This window comes from Ambystoma mexicanum, chromosome 2q (assembly GCF_040938575.1).
Source record: "Ambystoma mexicanum isolate Mex_15411 chromosome 2q, UKY_AmexF1_1, whole genome shotgun sequence".
NCBI classification, from domain to species: domain Eukaryota; kingdom Metazoa; phylum Chordata; class Amphibia; order Caudata; family Ambystomatidae; genus Ambystoma; species Ambystoma mexicanum.
The window spans coordinates 618,577,098-618,601,756 of record NC_090924.1 but is presented as its reverse complement, the minus strand read 5'-3'; the positions used below and the strand labels follow the sequence as shown (position 1 = coordinate 618,601,756).

The 24,659-nt window shown below is 42.2% G+C and overlaps 1 protein-coding gene across 3 annotated transcripts in view; it reads right to left on the bottom strand.

Moving 5' to 3' along the window:
* The window catches only part of PRKAG2 (protein kinase AMP-activated non-catalytic subunit gamma 2), a 2,090,293-nt gene that overhangs the window by 1,747,425 nt on the left and 318,209 nt on the right, over positions 1-24,659 (bottom strand). The window lies entirely within an intron of this gene.

Here is a 24,659-nt window from a genome sequence, read left to right as displayed (position 1 = left end):
GACCATCTTTGTCAGTTCATTGCGGAAGCTGATGCCTCATACGGCGCTATAGGGGCAGTCCTTAAACAATTGGGAACTGATCAACTTGAACATCCAGTTGCATTCTACTCTAAGATTTTAAGACCTAGTGAACTCAACTATTCGGTAGTTGAGAAGGAATTGCTTACCATTTGGCAGGCTTGTACTGAGTGGCCTCATCTACTTTTGGGAGCTACACATCAGTTTGAAGTACAGACTGATCATAAGAACCTCAAAGTCCTACAACAAACCGATTTGCCATAACAGTGGGCAGGCCCGATGGGCTTATTTCTTTTCTCAATATAATTTCGTAGTTACTTTCATAGTAGGCACCAACAACATTCTTTCCGATGCCCTATCGCGAAAGAACGAAAACAGATCACATTTTGTAACATCTTCATAAAGGATCCTTTATGATAAATCTTTTATATATGTTGTTAACAGCTTTTTACAGAAGGCCAAAGAGGATACCTATGTTTATGTATTTCCCGCACATGTATAAACCTCCAACAGAGTAAACGAAAGGGACAGACTTTTATTCTTTGATAACCTTCTTATGATTCCTTTTCCTGAGCTTCAAAGCAAGGTAATGTCCTAGTCTCATGACAACAAGACTGCTCGTCCTAGGGGGATAATATCCACCTTTGGTTTCACACTCCTTTTGGTGGCTATCTATGAATAAGGACGTTAGGGACTATGTCACCACTTGTCCCGTTTCTGCGCAAAGCAAATATACAACCTCTAAACCGGTAGGTAAGCTTCATAAATCTGTAATGACAGAAGGTCCATGGACACACATCTCCACTGATTTTGTTGTGGTTCTTCCACCCTCTGAGGGATGTACGGCCATCATGGTAACTATTGATTCCTTTACAAAAATGGCACAATTCCCTCCTTTGACTGGATTACCATCTGCTCCTGTAATGGCTTCTGTCTTTCTTAAAGAAATCTTCCATCTACATGGCCTAACACGTTCCATAACCACTGATAGAGGCACTCAATGCGCTTCTAAATTATGGTCAACGTTATGTAACCTATTGGCTATTAAAAGGGTGTCATCTCCAGACAAACGGGCAGACGGAACGCCTAAATTATACTATGGAACAGTATCTCTGTTGCTATTCTACCACCAACCAGGATAATTGGGTCTCTCTTTTACCAGTGCTAGAATTCGTCTATAAAAACTCAGTAAATACTGCCACCAACATGAGTCCTTTCTTTTGTGCCACTGGCGTACACCCCAGACGATTGCCTTCTACCATCAACCAACATACCAACATTAGATTCCTTCTTGACTATCATAGCTCAAAATCGTAAAAACATCTATGGAAATCTTAAGGAATCCAAAAAGACGTAACAAAGTTTATGCAGATAAACAAAGAAGACCCATTCAGACTGTGCGGTTGGACCCAAAGTCGGCTATCTACCAAATACCTATGTTGTTGGATCCGACCATCTATACTTTCTGCACGTTTTGCAGGCACTTTTTTCTATCATGGCTCAAATTAATCTGGTGACTTTCAAACTTCAGTTACCCAAACCCTGGAAACGTATTCATCCCGTCTTTCGTGCTTTATTATTGAACACCTATCATCCTAACAAATTACCAGGCGCGCCATCAATCTGCCAACTGCATCCACTCCTGAATCGGAACAAGACGGATATGAGATGTCTAAACTTTGTGACTCCTGCTACCACAGGTGTATTTTTCAATATCTGGTACACTGGGAGGGATATACCATTGCAGAAAGGACGTGGGAACCCTTAACTAATCTACATACCCCAAGACTGTTGTGATGATTTCATGCCATCATCCATGGAAACCAGGTCCAGGTTGGATAAAGAAGGGGCATACAGTCACAGTGCCGTGTTCATTGTGGCGGCGGTGGCGCATTAGAACATAATTGTCCCATCAAGTTCTTACTAGAACCGTCACTCATAGTCTAGTTTCCAAAGATGGTGCCCGCCTTTCCAGTAGCTGTTTTATTCGGCGTTCCGACATCAGACCGTTGCGTTGCAACCCTCATTTCTTGACCGGTTAAGATGCTGTTTTTCCCCCTTCCGTGTATTCCCAGTCCCTGCCTGTTACCTCTCCTTTCATCATTCCCGTTCCTCGTGTCCTCTCCACTGCTTCCTTTCTCCCTCGTGGCTGCCCTTCTATTCTCTGCTGTTGTTTCCTATGTTTAGATCCACACCTCAATCAGTCCTGGGATCCCTGATTCCTGTGCGCATCCCATTCAGTCTCGGAATTCCTGTTTTCTGTGCTTGGATGCATTTCTTCCCTACATCTTGGGCCAGTGCTGCCAGTATCATTTAACTCAAGTTGGAAGCTTCAGCCCTAGTCCACCGTTTTATTTTTGCCTCATCTGCTTTTCCCCCACAAGGGTCTGTTCCTCCAGTCCGCACCAGTGGTTGTACCTGTTTCTTCAGGCAACGCTGTGGCAGCAAATAGGGAAAGGCCTTACTTATTCGACGAACGAATCAGAGACAAACAAAAGACAGGCAAGAAGAAACAAGGCAAGGACGTCCATGTCGAGGTTACCAGAGACTCAGGTGAGACCTGCCCTGTCCCGGGTGCTCAGGGGCAGCCCGGGCGGGCAAAGGAACCTAAGTAAATCTACCACAGTGGGTGTTTCTGAGCATGCTCCTTTACACTCAAGAAAGAGAACATTAGCACAAATTAAATGTCTAGTATTAAATTGAAGAGATGTCATAAGATATCTGCACGTGTGAATTTGCAGGACTCAGGTGGAGTTAGTCACGTGGGCCTGGCTCAGCCTCCCCTCTTCTGAGGGTGGTAAAATAAGTACAATGGGAGATGTAATTCTTGAGGCCGTTACCGCTTGTGAAATAGAACTTACTTTTTAAAAAGGGAAAACCCCATGACATCGCAGTTCCTGTAAAAGGCTGGTAGGGTTTGGACAGAGTCACAGATATTTTAGGTCTGCTTGAGAATACTATTGAGGCGAGTATTGCAGAATGTGGACATGTCATTAGTGGCTGGCACGCCTGTTAGGCCAGTGGGGCTGTAGTAGAATCCGTTTCATGTCATTTGTGCGTGGGGCTTTCATCATTCTGAGAAGAATACAATTGTACACATTTCATGACATCCCAGTACCTTGCCGGCTGGGCTATGGGAAAGTCAGTCACTCAGCCTTTCAACTTCCCAAAGGCAGTACAACCAGTTCCATACAATTTGGAAGTGTTGATCATTTTTGGTGGAAATCTCATTAAATGCAATGCTGTTTGCGGAGAGTGGTATTTATATCGTCGTCATACTCTCCTCACCATTTCTACCTGTAACTCATTTAGTAAAATTCCAGCGGTGGGTTAATGTGTTACTGCACTTCCTGCACAGATTTGCTTGTAACCTGCACATCACAGCAGGAGAATTGGTGACCCAGAATTTCACCCTGTTAAATGTGATAAAAGAAGTGATGCTGTCTTCTCAGAGAGTAATCACTCTATGGCCTGCAGGTATTAAATATTAAACTGAAGAGATGTCATAAAATACCAGGACGTGTGAATTTACAGCAGGATCCGGGTGTAGTCTGTCAGGTGGGCCTGGCTCTGCCTCCGCTCTTCTGAGGGTGGTAAATTATAATTTTACTTCCACCTTCAAAAAATAAGAGGTAGGTCATATTTCATTGTGATAGTTCATTCTAGAGGCTGGTACCTCTTGTGGTTCTCTCGATCCACTGGTTGGATAGCTCAGTGAAATAAGCACTTGCTCCTGCGATTGCGCTCAACCTGCAGGCCACAGATTTAAGTTCGCCCTTCCGCTTTCTGAGGATGATAACCTGAGGAATAACAACACCTCTCATTTACTGTACCACAATATTGACGAAAGATGCAGTAGTAAAGGATGTGATAATGACATCACTGCAAAGATCACACCTGCAGGATTAATAGATGCTGAGACTTTTAATGTGTTCCTGACAGCAGCTACTGGCCCACATCCTCATGCTTAGCTCATAAAAAACCTAATTCACAATACTGTTTTATAATGGCAAAACCCGACTGGAAAACGTCCTGTGAATCAGGGCCAAAGTTTCCTCGACTCCTCCCTTTCGTTTACCCACCACATCTCTTTTCCCGGGCCTGCCGCTATCACCTCCTCAATGTCCACAAAATCCTTTCCTCCCTCACCTTCCATGCCACCAAACTCAATCTCTTCCATCATCTTCTCTCACCTTTTCTATTGCTCTTCTCTCCTGTTTGGGCTCCCGTCCTCTCATCTTGCTCCCCTCAAATCCATCTAACAACTCTGCCATCCATGCCCTTTGTCTTCTCTCTCCTCACGACTCCATTTCCTCTTCGCTCTCTTACTTTGGCTGGCTCCCCTTCCAGTCTCAACTCAAATTTAACTTCCTCTGCCTTGTTTTCAAATCTCTTCATTATCTCGCACCCCCTACCTTTCCTCTCTCCTTTCGTTCTACGCTCCCTCTCGTTCCCTCTGATCTCTTCCTACTCACTGTTTCTCCGCCTCCCTGTGCCCCTTCTCGTTTACGCTCCTTTCAGCTCCTTACCCCCCTACACTGGAACTCACTACCTCTCCCTATCCGTTCCATTTCCTCTTACTCCTCTGTCCGATCCTCCTTGAAATCTCATCTTCGTTCCCCGTCGTGACTACCCTCTTTTCTTCCCCTTTACTTCCCTCTGACATTCCTCTCTACTTCCCTCTCAGTCACCTCTCCCCCTCCACCCCCCTCCATCTGTTCCTCCTTGTAATCTCCTCTTCTTCATCCTCTGTTCTGACTTCCTCCCTACTTCCCTCCCACTCTTCCCCAGCTTTTCTGCTCATTTATTGACTCAGGTAAATTGTTCTACATACTGTTTTTGATAGTCTGTCTCACGTTTTGCAATTATGCTTCTAGTTTACTATGTTCCATTGTGTTATAATGTAAAGCGCTTTGGCGTAAAGCGCTATATAAACTTTAATAAATACAAATACAAATACAAAGTCGTTTATCTTGAAACACAATCATGCCTATGGGTTTTGTCAGTGCTTGTTGAGCATGGTGGCGGTGGTCGCAGCACGCATAGAGGGAAGGGCACTGCGTCAAAAAGCTATGCGTGATAGCAAGTGTTGTGGCAGCAAGCACAGGCATAAGTGGGCATTTGTGTATAAGTAATCTGCAAGGCGCCCACTGGGATCAAGCTCGCTTCATTGTGTATTCTATTCCAAAGACGACAGGTTCTGAAACAGCAACGCTGTCAGTGATGTTGACTGGAAGGCTGCCAGACTCATGGAAGTCACGCTGTAACCAGGCCTTTCATTATGCATATTCCTTCAGGGGGGACGCCTTGAAGCACAGCCAACTAACTGCACACACTGGGCAACACAGCAGACCAAGGGCTCTGCCAGGAGCCCACAGACACAGGTGGGCTCCTGTGGGTCCCTTCTTTACAAGTCCAGAGGCCGCTCAAAGCAGCTGGTGCAGATGCACGTCCCTTGGAAATCTGAAGGCCTTGTGATATTCTTCCATTTTATTAAGCAAAGCCCCCCCCCCGGGGCTGCTGCTGTTTGCTGATGTGTTTGGCATGCTCCCACAGTCTGGCATTTGCAAAGTGTGCACAACTATGTACACACCGCTTGCGTAAGAGCACCAGCACGCTCACAATGACCTTTGTACAGTATATGACCCAATGCCAAAAAATGCGCAAAGAATTTCATTTTCTCAGAGGCAGGGCCTGATTCCTACCTTATATCTGATTTACAAAACTTAAAACTGGAGCAAATTTAGAGACGCCTGGAGCATCTCTGAGATGCCTTTGAGCAAATTGTTGTGATCATATTTGCAGTTGGAATCTTCAGACCTGCTTCAGTTTTAGGATTTCTGAATCGGGTGTAAGATAGCAGGAGCATATATTACATGCTAATGGCCATATCCTTTTTTGCTCTGCTCGAGTTTTAGGCGTTGTGAATTTGATAAAAGATAGCAGGAGTAGATATTAGATGCTAATGGGCATATCCTTATTTGCCCCAGTTTTAGGGTTGGTGAATCTTGTGTATGATAGCAGAAGCAGATATTAGATGCTAATGGGCATATCCTTATTTGCCCCAGTTTTAGGGTTTGTGAATCTTGTGTATGATAGCAGAAGCAGATATTAGATGCTAATGGGCATATCCTTATTTGCCCCAGTTTTAGGGTTTGTGAATCTTGTGTATGATAGCAGAGGTTTGTGAATCGTGTGTATAATAGCAGAAGCAGATATTAGATGCTAATGGGCATATCCTTATTTGCCCCAGTTTTAGGGTTTGTGAATCTTGTGTACGATAGCAGAAGCAGATATAAGATGCTAATGGGCATATCCTTATTTGCCCCAGTTTTAGGGTTTGTGAATCTTGTGTACGATAGCAGAAGCAGATATTAGATGCTAATGGGCATATCCTTATTTGCCCCAGTTTTAGGGTTTGTGAATCTTGTGTACGATAGCAGTAGCACATATTAGATGCTAATGGGCATATCCTTATTTGCCCCAAGAGGTTTGTGAATCTTGTGTATGATAGCAGAAGCAGATATTAGATGCTAATGGGCATATCCTTATTTGCCCCAGTTTTAGGGTTTGTGAATCTTGTGTATGATAGCAGAAGCAGATATTAGATGCTAATGGGCATATCCTTATTTGCCCCAGTTTTAGGGTTTGTGAATCTTGTGTATGATAGCAGAGGTTTGTGAATCTTGTGTATGATAGCAGAACCAGATATTAGATGCTAATGGGCATATCCTTATTTGCCCCAGTTTTAGGGTTTGTGAATCTTGTGTATGATAGCAGAGGTTTGTGAATATTGTGTATGATAGCAGAAGCAGATATTAGATGCTAATGGGCATATCCTTATTTGCTCCGGTACGTCAGAATCAACTTCAGTGCCTGAAGTGTAACTATTTACACCATGGTCCCAATGAAGCAATATGTGATAAGAACAGCATTAGGACCTTCCCAGCCTTGCATGCATTAAACTAAGGAGTTAGTTGTACCCATTGCAGAGGTATACGTAATTACCATCAGATTCAGAGATTGGAGTAGAGCACGGTTTTAGACAATACAGGAGTTTTAGGCCAGAGGGAGAACAGCCCTACCAATGCCTGGATATCAAAAGGGAGGGAGACATAAGCCAAGATAAGCAAGCATTGACAAAGCCAATAGTTTTGGCGTTTACTGCTGTTCTATGCATTTTTAATTTACAGGCACCTGTGTGTAAGGAGGAAAGTGCAAAGATCCAAATGCGGATGCTGGTGTGCAAGAGATTGAGAAGAGGATTAGAGCAAAGAAGGAAGTCTCTAATAGTGGGTGCCATCGATGATGAGCAAAAGGAAATATGAGTGAGAATGCGTGAGAGAGGGGGTAAGAAAGAAAATAAGAGATGAAGGATGAGAGGGGCTAGAGAGAGGGGTTGGGTGGGTGGGGGAGTAGAAGGGATAGGATAGGTGCATGGGTGAGGGAAAATAGAGAGAGGGTGGGGTTGAGTACATAGAGTGGGGGCTAGGATGGGTTGGTGTAGAGAGAGGGGGTAAGTTGGGTGAGGGTAGGGAGGGTTGGGATAGGGTGGCTGGGGATTGATAGCGTGGGGTACTGTAGAGAGAGACGGGGTATGGTGGGGATAGAGAGTGGGGGTAGGGTGGAAGGGTAGGAGGGTAGGGTTAGAATGGCAGGGGTAGGCTTGGTAGGGGTACCTGTGAGAGGTATGCAGAAAGAGTAGGGCTACAGTGCATGGGAAGTGGTAGACTATGTGGAGTGGTGTATGGAAGTGGGAGTATAGAGAGTGTAGGGGGTTGGGAGTACAGAGAGTAGGAGTGGGGTGCGTTAGTGGGGGTGGGTGTTGTCAGGGGTTGACTGGCCTATAGGGAACTCTGGAGCTTTGCATTTGGGCCTCTGCACCCTGGGCCTCATTTCTGTGGTAACCTATTTTATTTCCACATGATGTCACAGGAACAGGGTTTTGCTGAAAATATCTAATACAGGGCCACTTTGAACATTATTTTCAGGGCCTCGTTTGGTTGCCAGTCCACCCCTGGGGTGGTGGTAGCTGGTTGGGGCAGAAAACATGAATAACAAAGCAGCCTCTGGTGGAGTCTGTGAACGTATATCAAGATAGCCCAAACACAACCCAACCATCACATCTAATGGGTGTGAGGTGACTTGGTGGGAGAAGAGGGAGTGGTAGTGGGAGTTAGGGTAGGGAGAGTGGACGTGGGGTCGATGGGTGAGCGTAGAGGGGAAGCCTAAAGAGGACACAAAAATAGGTCTGCTGTCAAAAGCTGCCCACAAATTGCCCTATTGTATTAAAAATAGCCTAAAATAGCCCAATATCACAAACTTACAAAGCATTGCACAGCTGGGAAATGCAAAGCCTGGCACCTGACTTAGTTCGTACAAAACTGCTAATTGGGGTAAATATTGTTGGGGAACTCCTCATTGGGTAGGTATTACGACATAGGAGTTTGGAAAATAAACGTTAGTAATTTGGCATTGTCATGCCGTGGCATTGCCAGTTGCTATGCCAACCAGATATTCTCAGACCAAAACTCCCCTTCCCTCTCTTCTGTAACAAGGGTTTTAGCAATTGTATGCCACCAGCACTGTAAAAATGTGACAAAACCAAAAATGGGCTGTGATTAACACAAACATCCAATTTTATATATAAGTCACATTTTAATACAGAGCCTGCAATGGGCGTTAATATTGCCAATTTTTTTCAACCCTAGAACAATGAAGTGCTGCATCCAGGACTCCAGGTTGGGCGGATTGCATTTCTTATTTTTTGAAGTTGGAAGTAAAATAATATTTTCCATTCCCAAGGGGAGCATTTGCTATGTGAAAGCCATTATTTCTTTAACTCCGAGACATATTATACTTGCATACTTCTTTGTACCTGGCAATTCTTGCAAATGAAAAGATTCATTTTTACCTTAAATGGACTCTCCAGATTGGGCGTTAATAATATTAAAGCGCCTTCTTGTGGCACTGTAGCGCTGGAGAACTGATCCGCTCATATCCATGGAGCAGAATGGGGAGGAAGCAGGGTGAGTTCTCCTCTGTGCGTTTTCCTAATTTTGTTGGGAATATCTTTGCCCCTTGCAATATTTGCCTGATTTTAGGGAGTAAAAATGGATCGTACACTGCATATCTGAAGGGCGGACCGGGTTGCACACGGATTTTACAAAGCAAGGCCTTAACTCTGGGAGCCTATCTCTGCCAAGCTTTATGTGCAGCTGTGGCATTTTCATAGTGCAAAGATCATAACCACTGAGTGACAGGAGCGTTTTATTTATATATCACAATATGCAAATGTCTGACTTTTAGCACACACTCTACATAGTGCTTGTTCTATTGGCAAACTTCACAAAGATTGTCCAGACTAACACATAGCTAACACAGAGAAGGTGGGACATTGGTGGGAGCAAGTTGTCGGGGATAGGGGGATGAAACCATTAAGGGGGAGATTAGACCATTTTTGGAATGTATTGGTCTGGGGATGGAGTCATTTAGAAAGGGGGACAAGATTGTATTTGACGAGGCAGGTCGGGTACAGCTCTGGGTCAGGCTTCACTAAGTCACTGGCAGGGATAGGTTACTGGAAAGTTACTGTTGAGGAGAGGACGCCTGAAGTGCACAGAAGAGTGCTTACCAGTGCTGCAGGAGCAGCTATAGCCATTACAATCAGCTTCTCCTCTATATGCAATTCCCCTTTCTCACTTTACACTGATTGCACAGGACATTAGTGGTATTTTAGTGGGTGCTTTGAACACATCCTTCTTGGATGTCGTTATTGCTATTGCCCTGAAACATGCTCTAGTCATCCCACTACTAAAGAGGCCATCTTTGGATGCCAAATTGCTATCCAAATACCGCCCCATTTCCTTACTCTCCTTTTTTAATGAACTTACTGGAAGCTGTGATGACTCCTCAGCTCTGGGATTTTTTGGAAGACCATCAGATACTGGATTCCTCTCAACTAGGCGTTCACCCTCAAATGGACATATACTCTATGTTGATTTCTGTGTTAGATGATCTAGCCCAGATCAAGGATCAAGGCAGGCTTTATTTTATTAGACCTGTCTGCAGCCTTTGGCACTTTTGACCATGCCATTTTATTTTCTCGACTGCAAAGCATTGGCATCGCTGGTAGAGCCCTTAATTGGTTTCAATCGTTTTTGGAATCTAGTAAACAATCTGTTTCCTTATCCTCCTTTAGGTCATCTCCAGTGGAAGTCTCTTGTGGGATCCCACAGGGTTCTGCACCTTCCCCTCTTCTCTTTAATATTTATGTTCAGCCTCTGGCTCATCTTATTTGTTCTTTTGGTTTCTGCTTCTTGCTTACTCAGATGATACTCAGATTTTTGACTTCGAGCATGATGGCACTGTAAATCGCCTGAAGTCCTGCCTGATGGGAGTAAGTAATTGGTTGGGGTCAAACTGGTTGAAGCTAAACGGCGATAAAACGGAGGTCATTGTTGTGGGGCCTTCTTTCGGTGCCCTCACCGGGGATCTCTGAGTGTTGGCCATCTGACTTGGGTCCACTACCTGCTCGTTCTAAAGCAGTGAAAAATCTTGGGGTGAAGATTTTAGCCTCTCGATCATTAGAAGCCCACGTTAGCTCCATTTGCCATATAGGTTTTATTCAATTGAAAACTCTGAAAAAAAGTGCTACCCATCATCCCTTCTGGCTGCCATGCCTTGGTCATTGCTGCCATGATAAATGGGAGCCTTGATTATTGCAATGCACTATTACTTGCCCAACCCGCGTACCTACTTGATCAGTTAAAGGTCCTATAACATGCCAGCCAAGAGCATTCCCTTTGGCCTGTTGGTCGCATCAGCTAGCTGGGATTTACTCTGGCTACCGGTCAACGCTCACGTTCAGTTCAAGGCACTTTGCATTATTCATCGTGCCTATCAAGTTAGAAGTTGTTTGGCATTGCAGGTAAAAATGGTACCCTACTGCTCCGGTCGATCCCTGCACTCCGCCTCGTTGGGCTTGCTTAAAGTCCCTACTTACCATTTGGAACAGTGTGTCAGTAGAGCTTTTCTGTGGCTGGCCCTCGGCTATGAAACTTGCTACCTCCCATTCTTCATAAAATAAATGACTTTGTTCTTTTCAAGAAATTCTCTTTGTCTAATCTCTATCGGTATGTCCATCTGCATCTAGCGCTTGGGTGCCATGGGTGATGATTACCGCTATATAAATGATTGATAGGGGTCATCTAAATATATATCCACTCTGGACCTAAGCAAGGGATACTGGCAGGTACCCCTAAACCCCACCGATAAGGGCAAAAACGCATTTTCCACCCTGCATGTGTTAAAAGTACTCCCCTTTGGTTTGCACAGTGCCCCTGCCACATTCCAGAGGCTAATGGATACGGTTCTAACCATACTCTAGCTTTTCTGGATCCTACTTAGACGATATTATCATACATTGTCAGACCTGGCCAGAACACATGCACCATCTCTATGTGATTGCTAGAGCCCTCAGGAGAGCAGGTTTAATGGCGAACCAGAAGAAATGTCATCTGTTTGATTTTGTTTCATTTTGAGAAGGAGTTTGAAACTCTGCTGAACGCTCACCTGGATGCTGAAAGACCCGCATTATAGCAACAATCTAGCACGACACTGCGAGCTAGTTACGCTCTTGTTGTGTCAGCTTTTACTTCCTGGAGGAGGCGAGTCCTGCTCTGACGACGTGACTCATCACGTGACTCTGTCCGTGCTCTTAAGCGGACTACAGCCGCCCGAGCGGCGCATTTGTTTCATTTTGAGAAGGTGTTTGAAACTCTGCTGAACGCTCACCTGGATGCTGCAGGACCTGCAATATAGCAACAATCTAGCACGACACTGCGAGCTAGTTACGCTCTTGTTGTGCCAGCTTTTACTTCCTGGAGGAGGCGGGTCCTGCTCGGACGACGTGACTCATCACGTGACTCTGTCTGTGCTCTTAAGCGGACTACAGCCGCCCGAGCGGCGCATTTGTTTCATTTTGAGAAGGTGTTTGAAACTCTGCTGAACACTCACCTGGATGCTGCAAGACCCGCATTATAGCAACAATCTAGCACAACACTGCGAGCTAGTTACGCTCTTGTTGTGCCAGCTTTTACTTCCTGGAGGAGGCGGGTCATGCTCGGACGACGTGACTCATCATGTGACTCTGTCCGTGCTCTTAAGCGGACTACAGCCACCCTTGCGGCCTTAAGCCCGACGGCGAAAAGCCCATTGGCTGTTGTGCGGCTGTTTGGCGGCGCATTTAGAAGGGAGACTGCGGTGATTCTTCACTTTGATCCCTTTGGTTTCTTATTTTTAAATAGTGCTATTTGGTTAAGTGTCTTATGCACGTCCATCCATTAAGTGATATGTTGACCAGACTTGTGCACTAACTGCAAATTCATTTGCATATCGTTATAGTAGGTGTTCAAGGTATCCAATTTTGTAGATTTTATGCTCATATTATGTGTGTTGGTGTGAGTGAGTGAAGCTCTGTTTTAGCATTCTTTTTTGATACTTCTTCTTATAAAGTGCGAGGTGTTAGTCACAATATAATTGCTAACTGGTATTTTACAAAATCATTACTGTAAACTAAGACTAGTTTTATACTGATCATCGTTTATTCTTGAGATCAACTTAGTAGGTTGATAATTTTGTCTCCTCGTTAATTTATCTTATAAGTGTTACTATCTTTATCTCAACAATGGCTAAAGGTTTGCGCAGCGGGAGGTGTACTGAAGCAATGACGAAAGCTCTAAATGTAGTTAACATAGACTCTCTGGAGTTTAAAGGGAATATATCCAACAATGAGCTACCTAATTTTAATACTTCAGTAGACGCAGATAAAGATAGCAATCTGAACCATATTGATGCGTTTACTCATGCTACTCATTTGGCTCAGGTTCATGCCGTCTCTACTGATAGCATACATAATCCCATAATAGATGAAGAGAAGGAGTGTACCAGGGCGAGTTTGAGTCACTGCACAACCCCATTGTTATCTGGCACTTCTAATGAAGATCCGTTTACGATTACCATGAGGAAAATGGCTGAATTAGATGAACAGGTCAATCAAACAATTAATATGATGACCCCACTTGTTCATAGATCATCTAACATGGATATACTGAAAACAACCTGTAGAGAGGATACTATGAAAAAATATGGAACACTAGGTGAAGGTGTCTCTGATGGCACTTCGCATGTTTCACTGTACTCTCCTGAGCAAATTAAAGATCAAAGTAGGTCGTTAAATGATGACCCTGAAGGGTCTATATCTGACAGGGGAGGTGCAGAACAGCAATCTCCTAGTTCCCTCCCAGTGATTACAAAAATATTGGATCTTCTTGATAAGGGCCATGAACTTACTCACTTGGATCTTAAAGAATTAAAGGCAATTATGCATTACCTATGTTCCAAGATGGACAAAATTGAGGGATTCATTACTGCAATCGACTCCCTGAGATCAATGCAATATGAGATATGCGGACAAAGAACCAATGAGGTCTCTAATATGAGTCATGAGAAAAGTAGGCAATGTTTGCAACCTGGTTTTCAGGAGCTCGATCATACTAGACAGATAATTGATGTACCATGCGAACCTCTGAAGTGTAATTGTGAGAACGATTAAGAGAGATTAAAGCATCGATAACAGCATTAAATGATACAATTGTCTCACAATTATTGAATAAAGCTCCATCTCTAGATATGCTGCTTAGTCCATCGTCTGTGGCTCCTAACTTAGTACCGCCGGATAGTCCTTCCGTCTTGTTGGAAGAAATTGAAAAACATAAAAAGGTAGAGAATGAAAATCCTCTTATCGAAGTATCTCCTACCTTTATGTCTCGTCGGGCTAAAAGGATGCACATGCGTGCTGTGAAGAGACTTGCCAAAAGAAGGAGAGAGGCTCTATTAGATAAAAAAGAATCTATGACAGGGGATATAAAATTAACTCCTATCCTAGAAATTGCAGATGAGGAGCCTATCGACTTGGATCAATTGTCCAAAGAGAGCCGGGATGCCCTCACACCTGCAAATGATGGAATTATGGACACTAGTAGTGGAGGTCTGGGTAATTCCCTGATATCGAGGGAAGACGTGTATACTGACATAGGAATGATTAAAACTTGTAACACACAATTGGCTAAAGCAAATCCTGAGATAATTACCACTTGTAAAACTGTACCATATCAAAAAACAGGTACAACTATCCCTAAATATCACGTACTCGATGATAAAGGAAATGAAAGTCTGACACAGATCTTACTCTTAAAACCTTGGCTAAACCCACGTTAAGTAAATATTTTCCGACTATAGGTAGATCCTGTACGTCAAAAAGTCAAATGAAACATCATGATGTAGGTGCCAGTATTTCCTCACAAACATCAGTAAGGAAATCTTATAGTGAGATATGTACAAATGTCCCTAATAAGGGAATACATTTAACCAATGAGTGTATGCTGAGTAAAGAAAAACAATTAGTAGTAGCCAATAGACAGGGCAATAAAATGAATGTAACATGTGATCATTCTTTGAGGCTTGAAAATGGTTTATTGGACAAAAATAAGAACTTAGTGGTGTTAAATGGTCAGGGGAAAAAAACTGAAATGGCTGTGGCATATTCTATTACCCAGCTTGGGAATCAGCCGACTAATGAAGTGGATATGCTAATTATAGGGGAACATCTTACGCCCCCTCAGACATATTTATCCATGGTCCTGCTTTAAGAAGGTCCATATCTGAAAACAAAATTAATATGAACCGCTTACATGAGGAAATTGTTTCATGTGATTGCAAGCGTGAACTCTCACTTGAGACCAATCACAATGCTAATGATAATAGTAGAACATTGCCCTTACAACTTCCTCATGTGGTCACTAGGGCCTCTTCCATTGCACCAATGTCTACAAACATAGTAACAAACATAAACTCTACTAGGCCTCAACTAATTGATTCTGAAAGACAGTATATTATTGGATTTGAGGGGGATGAAAGGGCATTGATGGACAATTGCATTAATCGATCCTTTGTATTCTCTGTATTTTCAAAAATACCTCAACTAAGAATGATAAAATCTGAAGATATCACAAGAGTTTCTTTGGCAAGGGTTAACAATCACAGGGCTATTTGTTATCTGAGCTCTGAGGCTATAATGAAATTTATTTGGTTCAGCCCTGAGGAAATAAAAAATGAAGGTTTGGTGTTGTTTACCTTTGATGGTGAGTTGGATGCTATGGAATTTTTAGAAACTCCGGGCAAGGGCGTTGAAAAGATCGTAGAAGTAGGCAGATCTAGCATGCAAACTGAAACAGGTTTAGAAGGAGGAATGTTGGAAATTCTGAAATTAGTAGCCAATACAAAAGGGCTACCATGGTTGGAACCTATGCTTACTGCGATTCTGTGTCCAAAAACATCTTTGCCTGTTACATAGCCATCCAACGATATTAGTATGAAAATCATATCTTGGAACTCTTGTGGATACGCAAACTTAATGAAGTGGCACTCTGCACTAACGCATGAAGATCAACCAACAATAATAATGGTACAAGAAACGATGAAAACTGAGCCATTTCTGTTTCCTGGCTATTTGATCTTTTCCTCGCCCGCAAAGAGATCCCTCCAAGGGCGGCCCTCGGGGGGTTTGATGGTTGCAGTCAACATATCTTTGCGGGCGCAATCGGAATTGGCTTGGGAATCTGCCAGTATATTGGGGATATATCTTACTCTACTTTCATTTAGATCGCCTCATTAATGATAATTTCTTTATATTGGAACCCCGTCTCCTTAACAGTTGAGGAGATGTTGGATGAACTTGATGCTTGTTTATTATATATATCTGGCAGATATCAATCTTGTGAAATTATTATAGGTGGCGACTTTAATTGTGACTGCAGAGACCCGACTGAAAGATTTATATTTAAACCTTCCACTCTTTCTCGCAGTAGTGGAGCCAAATTTAGGGAACTTCTTACGGGGTGGGATATCGAATTAATGGTTAGCAATGACCTGAAATCTGCAAAAACATGGGCAAGAGGTTCGATGTTCTCAACGATAGATTATATATATGAGATTCCCAGACCCCCCTTTGTTTTATATATATGTATCTCACAATCTTATTATGCATATGGCACCGCTTTCAATAGGCTTGATAGAGATTGGAGACCATGCACAACTCTCTACTTTCATTCAACCGAAATGTCAAATGCTTATGTCAAATATAACTTTGGCAGTTGTTGAAACTAATCGACCTCAGCATTCCATTAGATGGAATCGTGGGATGTGTAACTTTGTTGTTAAACAAATACACTTAGAGATGGAGAGGATTAGAAGAGCAGGGGGAAATTATGAAGAAACATCTTGTACTTGCTATTCTGAAATAGTGGCTTTAGCTCTTGAGCGGTGTGGTAAAATACAAAACAACATGAAACACACACATTTATATGATCATACATGCAAACTATTAAAAAGGGATAAAAATAGGGTGTTAAGATATTTAAAGAAAAGCAGATTGGGCACCGAAGATATTAAGGCAAGGCGGAATAAAATTTTATCGACATACAAACAAAATTTAAGATTTGCTCGTATTGCAAGATATAATGAGGTGAACTGCACACTAATTCGAGCCATTACGTCTCATGATACAGGTGTAATCTGGCGCACATTGAAAGCTGATAATAAATGTGTGGCATTGTTCTCCCGAACTGCATTCCTGAACAGACATGGCAAACTTTTATTAAGGTTAAATATCAACTGCCTTGTAAATTTTCATTAATTCCGGACGTTTCTCTGGATTATTCTACTATTCCAAAATTGAAGTGGAGCTGCAGCGATATTATCTGGGCTATTTCCAGGTTGTCATACTCAAAAGCTGCAGGACCTGATGGCCTTCCCCCATGTCTTTATAAGGCGGATCCCATGTTGTGGGCTGACATTATAAAAAATAAATTTGATATTATTATCAAGACGGGTGATGTTCCATCTTCTTGGTTAACTGCAAACATAGTGCCCATATTCAAAAAGGGTGATCCATCTCGTCCAGAGAATTATAGTCCAATATCATTAATGGACACTGAGGCTAAGATTTTTGCTATTCTTCTCTTAAATGAACTTGAGAGAGTAATTGAGGTCAACAGCTTATACTCGAGATACCAAACCGGCTTTAGGAAAAATATGAGCACAACTTTAAATGCTTTTATTATGTCGCATATTATTGCTGGAGTGAAAGAAAATAATTCTAATCCTGTCTATGTAGCAATGATCGACATGAGTTCAGCGTTTGATACGGTTGTCCACAATTTATTGTGGAAGAAAATGATGAAGATAGGGATTCCGTCTGCGTTGTTGTATTGGATTATTAAGATGCACAAGAATACATCGTATAGAATAAGAATTACTCCAGAAGGTGGCACTACTCCTCCTATTTGTACAACAATTGGTTTGAAACAAGGTTGTAATCTGGCGGCCACCCTTTTTAACTTATATCTATCTGATTTGGGTGAGAATTGGGAAAATGGGAATATGTTCTCTGTTAAAACTGGGAGTATTCATTTGAAATGGATTGCATTTGCCGATGATATTATTTTGTTTGACCCTACCCCTGCAGGACTTCAAGCAAAACTCTCATCATTCGAGACTTTTGCAGAAGCACATAACTTGACCCCCAATCCAGCCAAAACTGCAATCATGACATTTGGAGTGAAATCAAAAAGAGGCAATCTTAGATGGAAAATTTAGGAAACACAACTTTCTTGTGTCAACAACGCAATATATTTAGGGTATTACTTGTCAGCCCTTAACTCCATTAATTCATGGTCTATAATTATTAAAAATAAGACGCGTCCATTACTGTCTCAAATGAAAAGGATTTTCACCCAATATTGCAAATTCTCTTTAACTCCGTTAATAGATTATATGACATTAAAAATTTAAAGTGTTATACTGTATACATTAGACATTTGTCTATGTGATATGACAACTACCCTTGACAGTCTACAGGGATCACTTTTGAAATCTGCAATGTTCCTACCAATGTCAGTTCCAAATGCTATTATACGACATGAATTGGGATTGATTTCACTTTCAACTCGTTGGAAATGGAGACAGTTGTCCAATTATGTTAAGATACACTATCCTCCTTCAAACTCACTGTATATGGACTTGAACAAAATGTTGGGCTCTCGAAATTCTAATTCCCTTTGTAATTATCATCTAAAAATTCAACAAATTTTGGATAATGTAAATATTACTGTCAAGGATATACATTATCGCCCGTGCTTCGCCAAGAAAAAATTGTTTGAAATGGATTGGTGTTTAACTATTGATTCAATCAAGACCTACGAGCTATATAAAGAATATGGTCGATATGTCAAACAGCGCATCCCACGATATTACCATGTTTTGTTGTTTCCCTGTGAAAACATTCGAAAGGTATATATTCGTTACAGATTGAACTTATTTCACACAAGAGAAAGAACTAAGAATTGGGAAATGAACAAACTACAAAATGGTGTGGGATGTTGATTTGATGAATGTAACGAACCCTATGAAACGTTGAAACATCTTATATTGTATCGTCCGCATTTTAAGAACATCAGGAAACTCAAACTCATGAAATTTGTGAAGGTTGAATTTGTGGACTGCCTCGAAGTTTTGTGGTCCAGAATGATGCAGGGTTCACACAAACCTTTAATATATGAGTTGGCAAATTTTTGTAAACACATTGAGAATGAATTAGCATCGATGTTCTAGTTGATATGACTGTTTTTATGATGATATGTTAGATTTTAACTTTTGTAAAGGTTCTACATGAAATTCATTTATGTAACTGAACCAAATGCAAATAAGAAATAAAAAAAAATGCCATCTGTCCCAGGCAGCTGTCTAGTATATGAGCTACTTTATGGGAAATGGACTGATTAAACCTTGGGCAGAAAAAGTTAAAGCAGAACAACAAACATCTGAACCTAAAACCAAGAGAGGCCTTAGAACTTTCCTAGAATTGACAGGCCTTTACAGACACTTTATACCGAATGATTCCACCTTGGCTGCCAATCTTACAAAAAAGCGAAAGAGCTCTCACCCACAAAAGCATGTCTGTGGAAAAGAAAATCAACAAAGCTTTGAAGGTTTAAAACTAATTTTATATCAAGAACCTATTTTGAAGCTGTCTAATTTCAATCGGGAATTTATCCTGCAGACTGATACCTCTAAGGTCATGTGGGGAGCCATATTATCACAAGAGCATGATGGCATGGAGCACCCAGTCTTGTATACGAGTCAGAAGTTGTTCCATAGAGAGCAATCATACGCCACAGTTGAACTGGAAGCCTTGGCCAACGCATGGGCAATCTTAAACCTGTGTTACTCTCTGACAAGAAGAAGATTCTGGCTTGTGACAGACACTCCCGTCTGACCTAGATTCCAATGCCAGAGTCACAAGATGGTTTTTAGATTTTCGACCTTTTGTGCTTCTTGGTGGAACATCAGAAATGGAAAGAACAAGGCAACGTGGATGTTTTGAGTCGTTTCTCGCTTCCCAGTCAAGGGGGAGCATCTCATTTAATGGGAGTGGTATGTGACAAACCTGGGCTATTCATCCCTTTTCCCCAGAGGGGAGCCATGCCCTTGGAGGCTAGGCAGGTGAGCCTGCTCAGCAAGACCCTCCCTAGGGGTCTGGGCAAGTGGAACCTCGTTGGGGGTGACTCCCCTCTTGGGGATAAGGACTCCCATTCCTGCCAGGAACTCCCTGTCCAGAACACATTATCCGCCTACATGGGAATCGGAAAGACTGTTGTTAACCCTGTTGTGGATCTACCGAATAGTGAAACATTCTCAATCTCTTTCTCTTCAGGTAGGGCTAGATTCTGCCTGAATGCTAAGGCCGAAGAATGACATACCCTTTTTGTTTGTCGTAACGTAAATAAAACCATGACAAAACTTGAATGGAGGTGAGTGAATCCTACGCAGAGGCGAGCCTTTTTTTCCCTCTAACAGGAAGACGTTCTGGAGGGGCAGGGCCATGCTAAACCGTTGATCCAGCAGTAGTGTGGAGGGCAAACAAATCACTCGCAGTATGCCAGAAAGTTGCCATCCTGACCGGCAAAGAAGCCAAGATAAAGAAGAAGGCAGTAAAGTGACAGTCTCGCCTAGTGGCGTGACCACATGTAAGCAGGGGTGGGTCTGGGGCCCTTTAAATGGCTCCAGGACCAGACTGCAGTGGAGAGCCCGCATGCCCACGTCATTAGCTGCCAGCCAAGCAGGGGTATGGAAGCGAACACTCCTGAGCAGGTAACACCATTGAAAGGGGATAACCTTGACATTCGAGCCTGGGAAAGCCACAAGGGTTACAGGAGCCCGATAAACCCGAGTGGGCAGACGCCCTGTCTAAGTCGAGTTGAAGCACGCCTATTAGAGGGCCCTGAGAAACGGAGAGATGTTAAAATTCAAGGCTGGGAAAGCCACAAAGGTTATGGGAGCCAAGAAAGCCAGCGGGCAGACACGTCAACGAGATAAAGTAAGCCAGAGGGCTTTGTGAAGCCCAAGAATCCTGAAATATAGGGAGCCAAACTGGAGAGATAGAGGACCTGGAGGGTTCCAATCCTTAAGTACAAAACAGGAACATTGTCAAGAACCAAGTCGGAAATGGTGAGATTGAATTAAGACAAACTTTTCATCCTGAAAAGAGGGAATCAAAAGGAAGTAAGATTTGACATACAGAACCAGCAGAGAGGTTGCGAGCTGTGTTACGAGACATTCACAAACTTTTAAAACCTACTAAAAAGAGACCCAAGTGATTGAGCCAGGCAGAAGCAAAAGATAGGGGCGATTGCTCCGGCCTCCCTTATACTGTAATATTTATCTTAAGTGGTAGGGACTAGTTAGCTATTGGGATTTAGACTAAGGGCTACTTCTTTGGGACTATGGACAAGCACCCTTAATGTTTAGTTTGTTAGGTAGGGAACTTCCCTCTTAGCAGCAGGATTAGATAGGCATTTTCTTTTTATTTAAATAAAACATCTTTAACATGGCACATCACAGCCCAAGTCCTTCTTCTGGTTCGTGTGAGGGGCCAGAAAAGCGAGGTGGACAACTTGATAAAGATTTTTCACAAGAAGCCATTTCAGTAAATTAACATGGTGTGATAAATGCCTCACTTTCCCTAACCTAAACTGGGTTTCCCTACCTGTGAAACTAAGACTAAAAGGAAATACTCTAATACACAAGGATATCTGTCCCTCACACTTATACATACAACAAAAGCATTTCAGGTATTTATATGGCTGTTCAAATTCAACAATATAATAATTAGAACCAAATATTCTTGTAAGCAGGGTCAGATCCCCTTCCCTAAGATCAAAGTAGAATTTCCAAATAAAAGTTCCAATCCAGAAAGTTCACTCCAACAGTCAAATTCTACCTCAAAAGGTAACACATAAAGATATTTCCTAGTAGCCAAGTTCTGTTTCCAACACAAAGTTCCTTCACTTCTGGAGGGTTTCACTTGGCGTTGTGATTGTATTATAATCAAAGTTCATCATTCTTCCAATGAATATTTCAATAGAATTTCTCTTCCCTTGATAAAGACAACTACTACACACTTCTTTTTTATACACAATGTTTTTGTCAGGGTGGTTTTGCCACAGTTCATCCAACATATTTGTGGCGTTGCCACTTTCTTTCCACCACAACCTTTCACCACAATGTAGTACCTCAATGTCTTCTTTCCTGGTTCACTAACCTGCCAGGAATACCACTAACAATCCCTTTCCTGGTGTACTCTCCTGCCATGATGAATCACCTAACACAACTACAAGTACTCTGTGGTGTGGTTCTCTTCAAAACATCAGTAAAGTCTTTGACTTTAAATAACAATACAATTCACAACTTCTTGCATAAGGATGCAACACTCATTGACCCCTTTGACACACTCCCCAAGGAGGGTAACTTTCCTGCCAATCTAAGGAAGATGCGACAAATTGATTGCGACTTTATTTCTCAGGCAAAGCAATTAGTGGATCTAAAGGCTCCTCTGAAAAACAAAGTAATAAAACCCAATGAAAACCACCAGAAATGGTTCAATACAGCACTAGTTGAGCTCAAAAGAGAAAAAAGGAGAAGGGAGGAGAAATGGCAAAAACATCCATCACAGCAGAACAAAACAAGCTGGGAAGAAAGTGAAAAAACGTATAGAAAATGCATTTGTGACACTAAGAGAAATTATTTCAACGAACAAATAAAATCAGCAGAAAGTTCAACCAGCAAACTATTCAAAATTCTTAAAGCAATAGAAAAGCCTAAAGTGCTGGCTCCCCCATTTTCGCCGTCCAGTGAAGACTGCGATAAAGTTCTAAAAGCGTTCACAGAAACAAATCAGAAAAGCCACGGATTTGTTAAGAGAGGCCCAAAAACGGTCTCTGAGTCAGGCTGAGCCAGCTACAGGAGCTGAGTCCACATTACAGCAAGAATCTTTTAAATTCCATGAAATTACAATAGAAGAAATGTTAAAAACTTTAAAATCAATGAAACCCACCACATGTGCTGAAAACATAATCCCATCAAAACTGATTCTAGAGAACGCTAACATCTTCGCCCCCCTATTAACCAAGATGGTGAATGCTTCCTTTTGAGATGGTCACGCACCGATTGACATCAAAACGGTTCCAATCACCCCCTTAGCAAAAAAAACAGAATTAGATCAAAGCAATCCTAGTAATTTAAGACCTATTACCAATTGTAATTTTATACTAAAGGTATTAGAAAAGATTGCCACCAACCAACTACACGCATTTGTTGAAGCCAATGAGATATTACATAGTCAACAGTCAGGCTTCCGTGCGGCACATAGGACCAAAACGGCAATCCTTGATCTCCAATCTCACATGTTGAAAATAGTGGAGGGTGTGAAAGCCAGGCTACTGATCCTACTTGATCTTAGTGCAGCATTTGATCTGTTGGACCATAATCAGCAAAGACTTGCACTAGAAAAGGGAGCAAACTGTTCAAAAAAAGCAATCGATTGGCTCACCTCATTTCTCTCTGATAAGAAATCTAAGGTTCACTGGGGGGATTGTTTCTCTTTTGAAGAGAGTATCAGCTGTCTTTACATTAGGTTCCTCTGTATGGTTCTAGAGAGAATCAGAGTATTTTTAACCAATTACCCCGATGATACCCAGCTGGTTATCGAACTAAGCAGTAACTTCTCTTAGGACAGTGCTAATGTGAATAAACTCTACAAATTAATCGAAATGTGGATGACCAACAACTGGCTGTGTTTAAATGTCAAGAAAACAGAATTAATGATCTTTGGGACCAACCCAGCTAGGGCCAAATTGAGCCACCAATACAAGTTTTTCAACATTAATGACTCTGAAATAAAGGTCGTAAATAAAGTTAAAACTCTGGGGATGTATATGGAAGCAACACTGAGCGCAGAGGCTCAGGTTATGCATTTGAAAAAGAACTGCTCCTACTTCCTAAGACTCTTATAAAGAATACATCCCTACTTAAGTGTGGGAAATTGCACTACAGTCGCAAGAGCTACCATACTGTCCAGGTTGGATTACGGTAATGCACTCCTACTTGGGACAAACAAAGGGCATATTGCAAAATGCCAAAAAATTCAAAACAGGCCAGTGAGAATTATCAAAGAATAAAGGAAAACGGAACACATTAGTAAAGACAAGAGAAACCTACATTGGTTAACTGTTGAGGACAGAATTCAATTCAAGGCCCTGACTTTAGCTCATAGGTGTGTCCATGGGAAAGCCTCTGCATACCTCAAAATGAAGCTGGTTGCCTATGTGCAGGATCGTGCCCTCAGAACCGAAGCCCACGGCCAATTAGCAATCACCAGGTTTAGGAAAACTAACAGACTAGGCAAAGCTTTTCACATCAAGGTTGATACCTCATGGAATAAGCTTCCACTACAAATAAGACTAGAGTCCTCATACAGTATTTTCCAGAAAAGTCTCAAGACACACCTGTTTAGATAACACCCCTTAAGTTAACTGAGGACCTATACCTGTAATTCATATGACTTGTGCTGTCCTGTGGCCCGTATGTTAAGAGTCCTTTGTGTACTTGTTGTGCCCTGATGCCTGCGGGCTCCGGTGTGGTAGAAATAAATAAATATATAAATAAACTCTGGGTTTCTACTATCACATCAGATAACTGTTGATTCCAGTTTCTCTCTCTAAGAAAGTAGTTTCCCCTTTTCCTTCCAATGGCCTTTCCTTTGCTCAGGCAATGCTGGTTGTAATCTGATTCACTTATTACCTCCTCTTTGCTTTGGCAATACTGGTTACAGTTTTGGTCTAATACTGCATCCTCTTTACTTTGCCAATGGTGGTCACTCTGTGGGTTTAATACAGCTCCCTCCTTCCTTGGCAATGGTAATTGCAGCCTTCTTTAAATATCACTCTTTCTTTACTTGGATAGTGATAGTTATAAACGTTCTCATTTTGTATTCTCTCAGCATGCTTATTAAGCCAAAAATGCTTTCCGTCATTAAGTCGATATTGAAAAGGTTTATTTGCAGCTAGTGGTTTACGATGGTGCACCCCAAGGCCACCTGTCCAAGGCCAACTCGCTGCGCATCTGCTTTTCCCGCTGCTGCTGCCACTTCTTCTTTCCTCTCCAGATTCGGAGCGTATGACAGC